The 13075-nt window shown below is 40.3% G+C and overlaps 1 long non-coding RNA gene across 1 annotated transcript; it reads right to left on the bottom strand.

Annotated features, from left to right (window-relative positions):
* Positions 1-4653: 4653 nt before the first annotated feature.
* LOC103241174 (uncharacterized) lies at positions 4654-12267 on the bottom strand. The gene is made up of 3 exons (XR_500333.3): positions 12120-12267; positions 10522-11797; positions 4654-5329 (listed from the first exon to the last, which is right to left on the bottom strand). It is a non-coding gene; the product is annotated as an uncharacterized lncRNA (long non-coding RNA).
* Between the last annotated feature and the right edge of the window lie 808 nt (positions 12268-13075).

Below are 13075 nucleotides of genomic sequence, written 5' to 3'. Positions count from 1 at the left end.
TCAGCCTGAGGGGACTCAATAAAAGCATACGATGTTAATATTGTTAATGATTCTGTTACGTGGGCAAAACAGTAAGACTTTGGTGGTTTCCTAATTTTCTTGTTGCTTTGGTCCTAGGATCCAATGTGAATTGAGAAACTGACTAGTTTTTTTCACTCCACTGTAGGTATGGCCTGGTTTCTTTGGGGATACTGCAATTGCTATTTTTTACCTGTGGACCCTCACCTTAATTTTCATATCTATATTGTAACTCTGGCACTTTCAAATATTTCCTTCTAGTTTCTTAGCTTCTCTGTGTAATGCACCACAATTACAGTGATACCACAGACCCACAGCGACCTAAAAGTTTCAGTTGTGATTGTCTCTGCAAGTGGACTTCAAGCTTTGCATAGCATCAACAGACACACAGATTGTGACGCAATCAAATTACCCAAGCCTCCTTTGCTGTCTGTCAGGTCCATTATCAAGTACGTTTCACGCTGTGCAGATGCTCTCAGTGCTCAGGTGTGTACAGACACGTCTACTCTATCAAATGACCGTACTGCCAAGATATTCCAGCACTGAGATGTTACGGTACCTCTTTACGGTATCAGGAAATCTGGTACGCTTCTTCAACGGCATTAATGAGTCACATAACGTGGTTCTTTTAAAAAATCTGACAATGATGAAAATTATCTGACTCACAGAATCTTAGCATGAGCAGGGACCTGTGAGGTCAAATCTGGCTCTGTCCTAATGTGGGGATCAAACCCTTCTTCAACATCCTTGACAGATGTTCTTCCAGGTTCTGTCTGAACTTTCCATGGAAGGGCAAACCCCTGCTTAACAAAGCAATCTGCTCTACTTGTAAACAACCCTAATTGGTAGGTAGTTTTCCTTTACTTTGAGCTTGAAATCTGGTCCTTGAAGCAGAACTGACTAACATGCAGAAAAGGTGATGCTGCCCGCGACTAGCTTTATGGGTGTGGGACCCGCGCAGTCACACAGCGCCCCATGCTAGGTTTAATGCTTTCCCGTCACTGTCTTGAAACTCTTAATCATTGTTGAACAAGGGGCCCCACATCCCCATTTTGTGCTGGGCCCACATATTTTGCAGCTGATCCCAACTCTGGCTATGATTTAAGATGGGGGACTGCTCATGCTCTTTCAGGAGCTCTGATGTTATGTTTTTTGGTCACATGTATATCTTGTCAGCAAAATTACATAATCTTTTTTGCACGTATTTGGAAAGCAGTTTTTAACTAGTGAATTTTATCCACTTTCGTGTGCTGCCTCCCTTGCATCTGCCTTGCTCCACTTTATTCACTGTGGTGCCAGGATGGGGTAGGAATACAAAACTTGACTAAGCCATAGTCTCTGACATTTAGTGTTACTAAGCTTCTCCTTGCTTCTTCACTTTTGAGATACTGACTCAAATCCTCCCTTGTTACCCAAAAGTAGAAGGACATATTTTGACTAAGTTAATCAGAGGATAAGCTAAGAAGTAGCATGGAGTCAAAACACTTTGTTTGAATGTTGATTCATGCTACTTACAGGTTCTGTGACTTTGGAAATGACACTGAGCTTGAATGCCTCCCTTTCCTCATCTGTAAAGGACAGATAGCCACACCCGGCCTGCCTATGACAGAAGGCTTCCGCTAAATTTCAATGAGAGGACTACAATGTGCAGTAAGCTGAGGCTTTGCTGGCCTTTGAAGTAAGGTTTCTCAGGGATCAGCCTAGAGGCTCTGTCTCTCCATCCCAGCACATTTCAAAGGCCACGGAGACACACCTTGGAACTCTTATCAGTTGGAGATGCTCGCAGTGAATGCAGGCCTGTGTTACTTTTTTTTTTTTTTTTTTTTTTTTTTTTTTTGAGACGGAGTCTCGCTCTGTCGCCCAGGCTGGAGTGCAGTGGCGCGACCTCGGCTCAATGCAAGCTCCACCTCCCGGGTTCTCACCGTTTTCCCGCCTCAGCCTCCCGAGTAGCTGGGACTACAGGCGCCGCCACCACGCCCAGCTAATTTTTTGTATTTTTAGTAGAGGTGGGGTTTCACCGTGTTAGCCAGGATGGTCTTGATCTCCTGACCTCGTGATCCACCCACTTCAGCCTCCCAAAGGGCTGGGATTACAGGCGTGAGCCACGCGCCCGGCCACCTTGTGTTACTTCTTTGCTTTGCCAGCTGCTCTTCAGATACCGCATATCATCTCATAAGCAAATGGAAGACATTCCAGGAAGACTTCAAGGAGAAGCAAAGCTACTAGAACCTTTGTAGATACTGAGACTCACGCATGGGTTTGTGGGTGAGCCCTTTAAAACTTTAACACATGTTGGTAAAAGGGTCCAATAGAGAGAAAGCACAATTCATGCCGACTGCAGCCAGGGCTGTTTGTGGAGTGTCTTAGTGGGGGTGGAGCATGTGTGAGTCACATGGAGAAGTCAGAATTCCAAGAGATTGCGGGAACATAAAGGATGTCATGAAACATAAACTCCAAACACTCTACCTGGCAACACAACAGTCAGTATGGGGTATCTCTGATTTCCATTCCCAAGGATGACATCAAAATTTTTATGGGACATGAATATTCTCTTCCCATTTGAAGGCCTACTTCAGCAAGTATGATGGAAAATACACTACGTGGTCATGATTTTCAAAATATATTTTTACGAACAAGTTTATTATGAAATGTGAACTGTACTGATGCATAGCTTCAACTTAACTTTTCTTTTACCAGTCGGTTAAATAAAACCTAGCTATAATTAAATCAACTTATTTTTTGTTAATAAAAATTGAATATTTCTTAAAAGATAAAATTAACATCTGTGTGCTTTGAAATTGAAATTATGTTTACATATAAACTAATATCATCTTAAAAAGTAAATTACAATGTTCAGATCTGGGAAAAAGAATTATCCCCTTAATTGAACATAAGAAGTAAGCATTTGGAAGTGTTAATACTGGATATATCCATTGGGAAGGTAAATTTGAGTGACTGAAATATTTCCAGGAGTGTTGCTTTTTCTGCAGTGAAACTTGTTGGTTTTGTTTCAGATAAATAACATTGCTTAGATTCTGTATTTTGACTTTAGGATTCCCTAACTGATGATCTTGGAATTTCTCAGAATGTGAGCACACACTCATTCTTTAGGAGGCTGGAATCTTAACCAAAAGCAATCACTTTTATCAAAGCGAATCACTTGCTTTCTTATTTTGTAAATTTAGCTCATCAACCAAGCACCTCTTTTGTCAGCTTGGCCGAGAATGGAGAACAGATATGGATGTGGTGTTTTCGTCCTTCCTCTCCAGTTTGGTCTGTCTTTGGCTTATGATGTAGAAACTGCTGCAAGCCTTGGCACACTCAGAGTGCAGTGTAGTCACAGCGCCACTTTCTGGAGGTTGACCACAGCCTCGTGGTCAGGATGCGTTATCAACTGCTGGGCACCTTGATCTCAGAGCAGAGGTAACAGTTGATCTCAAAACATCATTCCTGATAAATAACCACCATGTGGAGCTTGTTTCAAGCAACAAGTTTAAGCAATACGTTGAATGTGGCCAGGTGCAGTGGCTCACGCCTGTAATCCCAGTGCTTTGGGAGGCTGAGGTGGGTGGATCATGCTGAGGTCAGGCGTTCAAGACCAGCCTGGCCAACATGGCAAAACCCCATGTCTACTAAAAATTACAAAAATTAGCCGGGCTTGGTGGCACGCACCTGTAATCCCAGCTACTTGGGAGGCTGAGGTAGGAGAATTGCTTGAACCCGGGAGGTGGAGGCTGCAGGGAGCTGAGATCGCACCACTGTACTTCAGTCTGGGCAACAAGAGTGAGACTCCATCTCAAAAAAAAAAGGAATAGTTTGCATGTAAGTGAACTCTGAAACATATATTTCCTTGTGTATAACTACAAGTTTCTGAGGAAATTTTCCCCCCAAAGGGGGAAAAAAAAGGTAAGTTTTTTTTTTTTTTCTGGAAAATATTTGTTTCATGTGTGAAACTAGTTGGTAGGAGTTAGATATTTTTATTGACTGACGTAACTTGCTGAGATGTGTAATCAAGAAAAAACATTAAACTCATAAAATCAGAAAAAATTCATCGTGGGGAGGAAATGGGAAACCAGAATGGCCCATGGAACATGTAAGATACGATTGTAATCTCTTCTCTTAACTCTCCTGCTTCATGCATACGCACTTGTCAAAAGAGAAATTGAAGCCCTTCATTATGCTTATGTCTTCTTGCCCCAAATTACCTCCTCTGTAGACCAAGGATTACTTCTGTAACCATTGGCTACTGGGCAGGTAGAACAAAGGTGAAGGAAGAAGGGGCCTGTTGGCATGCGGCTTCACAGAGAAGACCATTGGACTTAATAGAGACTTTCAGGGCACAAGCTCTCTCTGCCCTCAGCTTGATGTTTTGACTCTCCTGTATCACCTCGAGATATGAGAGGCTATGGGGTGCTATGTGTCTGATTTTCATCACTCACGTATCTGGCTCCTACCATCCCCTCAGATCAACAATTTATATACAGGTATGCGGTAGCTCATGTCATACTTTTTCTGGCTTTCTTTTGAAGCTAGATATTCTTATTTAACCCAGAATAACAAAGTATTGTGAAAAGACACTGTCTAATACCATGTGGATCTAATATTCTTTCCCACTTTATTATAACTGACAGAAGGCTTATCAAAGAGCACAAAATAATATTTCATTAAAATGAGAGGATATAAATGCATCTGCTCTAACATTATAATTTTCAGATATGTTCCCATTAAATTCAAGACCCTTTTCTGAAGTTGACTTCCAGATATTGAGACGGGCTCTCTGAGGAACAAAGGGAAATGCCCACTCTTCGAGAAACCACTGATATTAACCTTTATAGGCCCCCAGAACATGGCAGGATTTGTATCAATTGCTAATCAGACCTGTTTTCTCTGAATTCCAAACTCTCTTTTTTATCTTCCATTCCCTCTATACCTTTGTCTTTCAGGAATGAGAAAACATATACACCCACAAATATCATGATAGACATCTTACTACAAAGTCACTTGCTAGCCACTCTAATTTTTACTTTACTGAGAGTCAGAATGCCACATGACATGAAATATTGGTTTTTGTTAAGACTCAGAAAGACATCAGTTTTTCAGGTGGAAAACGTATCTTGGGAACGTGTTTGTTGCCAACAGAACAGCCTCGTTGGGGTTCCTATCAAAGTGTTTGGAAGGCTGCTCCAGAGGAAAAGCAGAGGAAATGTTCTTAAGCCCTTCCGTTCATCACCTGGGCAAAGCCTGGTCCGTGTGGGACAGGCTGGAGTGGCTTTGCTTCTCCTCTCTCCCCAGGTCGCACGGAAGCTTGAGCCTGTAAAGGCAACCAAGGTGAACTCACTCATTCCACACAACGGGGTGGATATTTCACCACAGGGTGTTCTTGATAGTACTCTGTCCACTCTAATTTTAAACATCTAAGCAATGGGAGTCCCACCACTTCCCTTGGAAGATTGCCCCACAGTCTAATAGACCTCAACATTAAGAAGATTTTCAATTGGTAGTTGGTAATCAACCTAAATTTCCCTTTTCTTAATTTCATCCCATTACTCTAAACCCTATCCCCTTGTTCCACCTAGTTCTTCACCTTCATTAGTGTTTACGCTCTCCAAATACTAATAGATAACTGGTAAGAAAAAACACTCTCAGTCGTCATTTAGCTAGCCCATAAATAGTTACTGCTTCTCTGAAAAATATGTCAGTTCCAAAATATATTGTTTTCCTTTAAAACCTTCTTTAATATTAAAAGATTCAAGTATTTTTAAAATAAGCATAAAGAGTCTGGAAGTGAAATGCACAGCAGTCTGGAATGGACTAGAGCAGATTAAATGCATCCTTAATGTGGGCGGGTGATAATGGTACAGCTACATTCACCTTCTTTTGCCCTTTGCACAGATACAGAACAAACCATTGAAACAATGGGATGAAGCCTTCCCTCCTACAGTAGTCTATTTCTATATTCATTCTTCTATTTTACCTATCTACATAAATATATATAAAATGAATGATAGTACTAACAATTTGTGTTACTCTATAATTACATAAAACATTACAAGGTGGACTTTCAAGTGAAGACCAAGCCTTATTTTATGACTTATTCATCACACTACCTATTCTTTTTCAATTACCAATTGGGATTCCTATCAAAGTGTTTGGAAGGCTGCCCTGGATGAAAAGCAGAAGAAATATCTTTCAACCCTTCTCCTCATCACTTGAGCAAAGCCTGATCTGTGTGGGGCAGGTCCGGTGGCTTTTCTTCTCCTCTCTCCCCAGGAGAGAAATTTGATTTAATGGCACAGTCTAAAGACCATGTTTTAGTAGCGAACCTTCAAAATAATTTGTTTTAAAAATTGAGGTTTCTCTGCATTGTCCTTGAGTATCCCAAAACTCTCGCCTTGGTCTCTATGTAGGAAATAATTAGATCCCAATTGTGTCTAGATTCCTGTAGTAGTGGCTTGATTCTGCCTTTATTCCTCAATGTTGTGATACTACTTGATTCTTTTGAGTCTTATCTTGAATTCTAAGTTAGTTTTCTGCTTACAGTCAATCTGATACATGTTTTACATGAATAAACATACCAATAGAATAGAAGAAACATTGCATAACTTTTGGAAAGTTACTCTATGGACAATACCCTAGAACACTTAATTCTGTAAGATGGCATCCTTGTGTTATAAACTATTGGCATTCCTGAAGGCATTTATGTGCCTTTCTAGAAAATGTCTGGTTGAAATAATGAACATTTACAACCATTACCAAATTCAACAACACTTCAGTTTTAGTATGTGGGCACAAGTCCAAGACTAAGTGAGCATCCACCATCTCTATTCTTCCTTCCTTAGGCTACACAATGGAAGTTCTGAAATGTTATATTGATCTGTGAGAATTTTTCTCACATATTTGTAGGTAGCATAGAATACTCTTAAGTTGAAAACAACAGAAGTGAACTCTCACAAACTTAAACAGAAGGGAGGATATTGACTGAGATAACACTGTGGCATTTCAAGGAACTCAACAGGAGTTGACCAACCAGGCTGTGGAAGGAGAAGAAAGGCAGCTGGCTTCTAGATCTTCTGGAATAAGAAATAAAATTCATGTGTCTTCTGCTGTGCTGATGTGAATGCACTCATTTTCAACAAGCCCCAGCAAGTGGCCTTCTATGTTTCAAATTTTAAATTTCTCAGAGAGAGAAACTGGCTCTGTCTGGGCTCCTGTTGAGCATGGTCCATGAAGCAGGCTGGGGATTCAGACTTGAGATATTGGCAGTACAACTGGGACCAGCTTTTGTGCATCAAATACCCCTTCAAGAAATAGAGACATAGCTGTGAGAAATCCATACACCGTAGGCGTCTTATCCTCTGGAGTTCAAGTTATATTGCATGGTAGGTACTGAAGAAGATTAATGTGACTTATTGCAACCAATACTTGTTTGATACTGAGATTGGCATATGAAGTTTCTAACGTTTCCTTGGGTCACTGATGGCAGACATTCAAGTGAAAATCTAGGATCTTTTAAGTGTAGCTGGGTTGCAGAATTTCCATCACAATACATCTTGTATATAAAGCAAAAATAAAATTTATTTTCTTTATTTTGGTTGCAGTTTATCTAGGCTTCTTCCCAAGCCCTCAATCAGTAGTGAATGAGGTAGAGAAGAGAAATTAATTAAATGTCCCATCAAGTTTGGAGCTGTCAGGCCTGATAATTTAAGCTGTCTTTCTCAGTTGGTGTTCATTCTTCCATTTGGATAAAATGCCCAATCTCTTATGTATTCACCCCCCTGCTTCTTCCCCTAAGATGATGTCCTGGTGTGTGAGGAAAGGTGAATGCAATTAATGGATCCTACTGGCTATGAGAGTAAGTAGGACTTCTTACACTCATGTGGAGCCCTTGCATTATCTTCTGACACTCCTGTTACTGAATCCACTTCCTCTCTGATCTCTAGAAGCCTGTTTGCATTCCTGGCCGCAGTCTGGGGCTGGTGAGCTCATGGTCCTTTACTTTGGCTTGCACAGAATGATAGGGAAAGGGTATGCAACTCCTCCTGTGGCCATGGTCTTGGCTCAGGTCTCTTTGTCTGTAGAATTCTGAGTCCCCGCCATGAGTTCTATCCAGTTCACTGGCCAGTGGTCCATCCCCAGTGGCTGCTGTGGGGCTGTCTTATCCTGACAGCAGCACCTATGCCTCAACTAACCAAGAGTAGCCAATGAAGCTTAACCAGAGGGCCCCTCTCTGCCTAAATATGTGACAAGGACAATGGCCATTTTGATGTAGGCTTTGTAAGAAAGGTTGGGTCAATTCTTACATTTATTGAGGACAAACACATATGAAGATTATCTAGGCTATCACCTTTAATATCCAGGGTCTATTTATTCCAGGCTTTAAGATTTGCTGGACATGTCCACGAGATGAAATATTGAGGTCTAAGATTATTTCCACGTGTGGACAAGACACACTTTACAGAATTTCTCCGATGAGATGATACAACTTGTGATCTGATAGGTCAAGTAGAAATCTTCTCTCCAACAGTAAAATTAGATTTGAAATTGTTCAGTGACCAATCTCACCCCAATATCTGTCCTAATCTGGTGAACTATGGGGATTTCCCAAGGTTTCCTAAGCCTAAATGGAAAATCTGATGTTCTTGATGTAGTCTCTGGATCTCCAGAAGTCATTTCTTATTACCATATACGTCTTAATAGCAGGGAGTTTTTTTCTGACTAAAACTGGTACAATAAATGACCTTTCTATCAAATATAACTATTTGTATTAAAACAACATAAGCAGTTGGACTCCAAGTCTAGCATCGTGCTTTGAGAAGTAACTCAAAGACGTTTTGTCAGTAATACCTCGCCCAAACTCAGTAGCTGGATTCTGACTAGCATTCTCTTTTTTGTTTTCTGTTTTAACTACCTTGCCTACAGAAGTCAAAAATGAATTTTCCACATAACTGACTTTTTAAAATGCTGCCTCTCTTTAGTCTCTCCATATGGTATGTTTTCTTTGTAACCAGAAAGTCGTTACAGAGTATAAATAAACAAATAAATGTAAATACATAGATTTTTTTTCCCCCCATACTGACCTTTCCAGAGAATGTTATGATTCTCTGTCCTCTGCCACTCATGACTCTTCCGTGGCTGGATCTGACCTGCTTAGAACTCATAAATCCTTAACATTTGGGGGGTGTCTATTCAGCCCAGTTTGCCCGCGTCATGTAAGTTATTTCCTTTGAAAAACGCACATACATTTTCACTGGGTCCACAGGCCTGGGGAGTTTTTGTGGGCCTAAAAGTGAGAATCGGTGTCTCCCAAATCTCTTTCTTCCCTTCATGAGTACTGAGAGCTAGGTGATGTGGAGCCAGGCTCCTGCTGGTACAAGCATCTCCCTCCCTTCTTCTACGCACTCCACCAGCGACATTCACACGCTCATTCATTCCCTCCACAGAGAATACTTGAGCATCCTCACTGTTTCCCAGACAGGGGAGAGTAGAAGGTGGATAGAAAACTGAATTCTCTGTCTCTCGCCACAATTTACATTTAATTCCAGCTAGTGTTGTTTCTCTTACTTGGAGAGGGGTCTAGCTAACGAAATACGTTAAGATCAGATTATGGTCATCACAACATTAGCAAACAAAAGGTATAGAAACTAATCTCACATACCAAGAGTCACCGTGATAGTCTTTATCTTCAAAATTTCTATTAGATTATTATGTCTCGTGCTTGCAGACACATTGAGCTATCGTGTGTTTGGAACATATGGACTGAAACTTGGAAGACAACCTGCATCAGGCATAACAGACACCAAAAGCAGAGATATACAGACCTATGCTAAGGCATTGAGGAGTCCATCTTCCCAAATCACATGATAGCTTCAATCATACTATAATAATTTGCCTCCTACAGATGGAGTTCAAGAGGAACCCATCAATGAATAAAAATATTACATCACTTAATATAAACCTTTGGTGTATATTACATGTATGATATGATAAATCAAACTATAGTTTAGAATTTTATCTGCTAGCTATATTTATTGACATATGTACTGATTTTAATCTTCAAGATAAGCTTTGTGACTCTTTTTAATAGCATCATTGGTTCAGTCTCTGTATATGTGTATGTTAGATGTATTAGACCTGTGTGTGTATATTTATACATATATACACACACATACTGTAAGCATATATGCCTATACATTTTTCATAGATAAATAAATCTTCTTTGAGCACCTTGTGTTCCATAACTAGTGTTTGCATTTGAATTTTCATAAAAAGTACTTTATTCTTGCTAAATAATTGTATTTAAGACCACCTGTATAGCAGCATAGTAGAGTTTACTTCTTAAAACATTTGCTTAGTTACCCAAAGAAGTCCCTAAAATTCCAACACGTGGATCCTATAAGAGCACTGACAAATTGGACAAAAAGCAAATTTGGACTTTTCAATATCATCAATAGCTATGAAATAAGTAAGTGGCTCTGATGGTAAGGCTACAGCAAAAAGACTTACTGTTGGGTGATCCTGGAAATCACAGTCTATGGATCCAGGCCTGCCAGTCATGGCCCACACTGCCATTTTCCTCTTCCTTATGCGAGGCTGTGGCATATTTACCAAATGACATCTCATGCTGTTTTCACACTATTGTTTCTTCAACGTCTTCTTTAACTAACTTTCATTTTGTTCTTCAATCTGTTGTATGTAGTAAGTAGGGAGTCTATCAACAAATGACTAACGCTCTTGGTGACTCTTCTCTCCCACAGCGCTTGGCTAACAGGTGCAAAATAGTGAACTGAGAGACTTTGCAGTGAAAGGATAATTTATTGTAATGGCAAAGACCTCAGCCATTACATTTCAGAAATGGCATCTGGAAGTACCCCTGGAGCACCACTCCCCTCAAAACTCTAGAATGGCCACAACATTACGGATTGGCAACAGTTAATTTTTGACCCTCTGCAAAGTTACATGACGTGACTTTTTTTGTGTTTGCTCTGGATGGGTGGGGTGAGGTCCCTATGAAGCTAATTGGTATTTTTCATCTGCTAATCTATATCCTATGTGGAATTACTTAGGCAGAACCCCAGAGTCAGAGTGAACTTTTCTTTCTGCTCTTCTCTTAAGCAATTTATTTGTCGTTTACTCTATCTCCGTCTTTACCAGTTTGCTGTAATTTGATTTAGATTAATGATATGCCAATATGTGAGCCAGGGAAAAAACTGCTTTCCTTTATAGCACCCTATGAATTGGTGAAGGGCAATAACAATTTCAAGGATAAATTTGGGCTTGAAAACTGAGTTCCCACCACCTGTCAGTCCCCTGGTGCTTCGCCATCTTATCTAAAGCTTCTTCTGAGAATATCACAGCAGGTTGTCCCTGATTGCTAGTACATTCTCCCAAAGGGGGGACAAGTGTAAGAGGAACATTTGATACAACAGTCTCTCATGAGATGATTCCCAGTGAAGGTCATTGTTTAAAGCAGAGCCATATTTGGCAGCTCTTCGGGAAAACACCACAATGCATTTTATAAAACATACCAAGATGGCAAAACCGTTCAGTCCTATTGGAGGAGAGTCTTTATTCTCTATTTCTCCCCTTCTCTAAAATGGGCGATTGCTTTTCTGCCAAAGCGGCTCAAAAGGACCATGGAAGCTAAGGTCCTTCAAAGCTGTTAAATGCGTCTTCAAATTTACAATAAAATCAGCATGACAAATCTTCCAGTGAAATCTCTGGAGCATCACAGCAGCGCCTGTACAATTCTCCTTTCAGTCAGTATTTTAGTATTCCACACCTTGAGAAACAGAGAAAGCCAATGTGGGCGAGGAAAGCTAAGCAAAACAAAAACCAAAACAGAAAAAAAAAAGCCACCACCAACAAAGACAGTGGGGGGAAAAAAAAAAAAAAGCAAACAGCCACGCGCGCTATCAAGCATATGCCAAAGTAAACAATCGGTGCGGGTTTGCCACGGCTGTGCCCTGCAGGTAGAAGGCAGGCAGCACGGGAGCAAATGGAAGGGGAAAGAGAAAGAGAAGCAGGAAGTGGAGGAGCCGGGAGCAAGGCGGCCTGATTGTGAGCCGCAAGACACACCATCAGCCATGCAAAACAGGACATACCTTTCTGCCTTGCTGGTTCTGTCGGCTGAGACAAAGCAGTCCCGTTCGCAGCGGGAGGCCAAATCAAAATGAAATTTTATTTAGTCTGCACTGTCCCCAGATTGGGTTTCAGAATGACTGCTTTAGGAGATAGCATGGATGTGGCTGATGCATGCTTTGCATATGAAACTGCAGTAGGAAAAGAAATCTACATAATCAAAAAAATCTGTGCTCTGTGTGTGTGACAAAAACCCTGTGGACCCCAGTGATTTTGCTGCCGTGTATGTTTCAAGCAGGCCCTTTCAGGGTTGAAAGACGTTAAAAAAATTTCTAAAAATAATGCTATTAACAAATATTAGTAAATCTATAACAGCCTCGTTTATGAAAATATATGCAATTTCCTGGTTACAACTCTGCCACATTAAAATAATTGTGATTTCTAGTATATTAAGAGTGTATCAAAAATCTGTGTGAGAAAACAAATTGAATTTAAAAACAAGGGCAGGCTATTTTTTTGGGTTTTTTTTGGAGAGGGGTTGTTCCAACAATTACGATACTCCCTCAACCTTGATAAAATAAATTAAAAGCTTAAGTCTTAAGCAATATGGAAATTAACACTAGGAGCCTCTTTGACTTTTCTCTGGGAAGACACTTAATCATATTTAGACATTATTTTTAAAAATAGGGCAAAAGTCTTTGAAAACACTTTTTAGACGTTGGAAATTATATTTTTGAAATTAAGAAAAGGGACTGTAAAGTGTATATAGAACGCGTATCATGGAATCTCTAAATAGAGACATGTGCTGTATGTGTGTATTGTACAGACACACACATACCTACGATGGTCTTAATACAGGGTTACCTCCTGCTTTGGGCAGGAAAAGGAAGTGATATTCAAGGTGCTGTGAAACAAGGGGGCAGAATAGAGTCTGTTGGTAAATATATATTATTTCTCAAAGAAATACTTATCCCAGCTT

Source organism: Chlorocebus sabaeus, chromosome 14 (genome assembly GCF_047675955.1).
Source record: "Chlorocebus sabaeus isolate Y175 chromosome 14, mChlSab1.0.hap1, whole genome shotgun sequence".
Classification (NCBI taxonomy): Eukaryota; Metazoa; Chordata; class Mammalia; order Primates; family Cercopithecidae; genus Chlorocebus; species Chlorocebus sabaeus.
The sequence above is the reverse complement of the archived record's forward strand: the minus strand, read 5'-3'. Positions and strand labels throughout refer to the sequence as shown.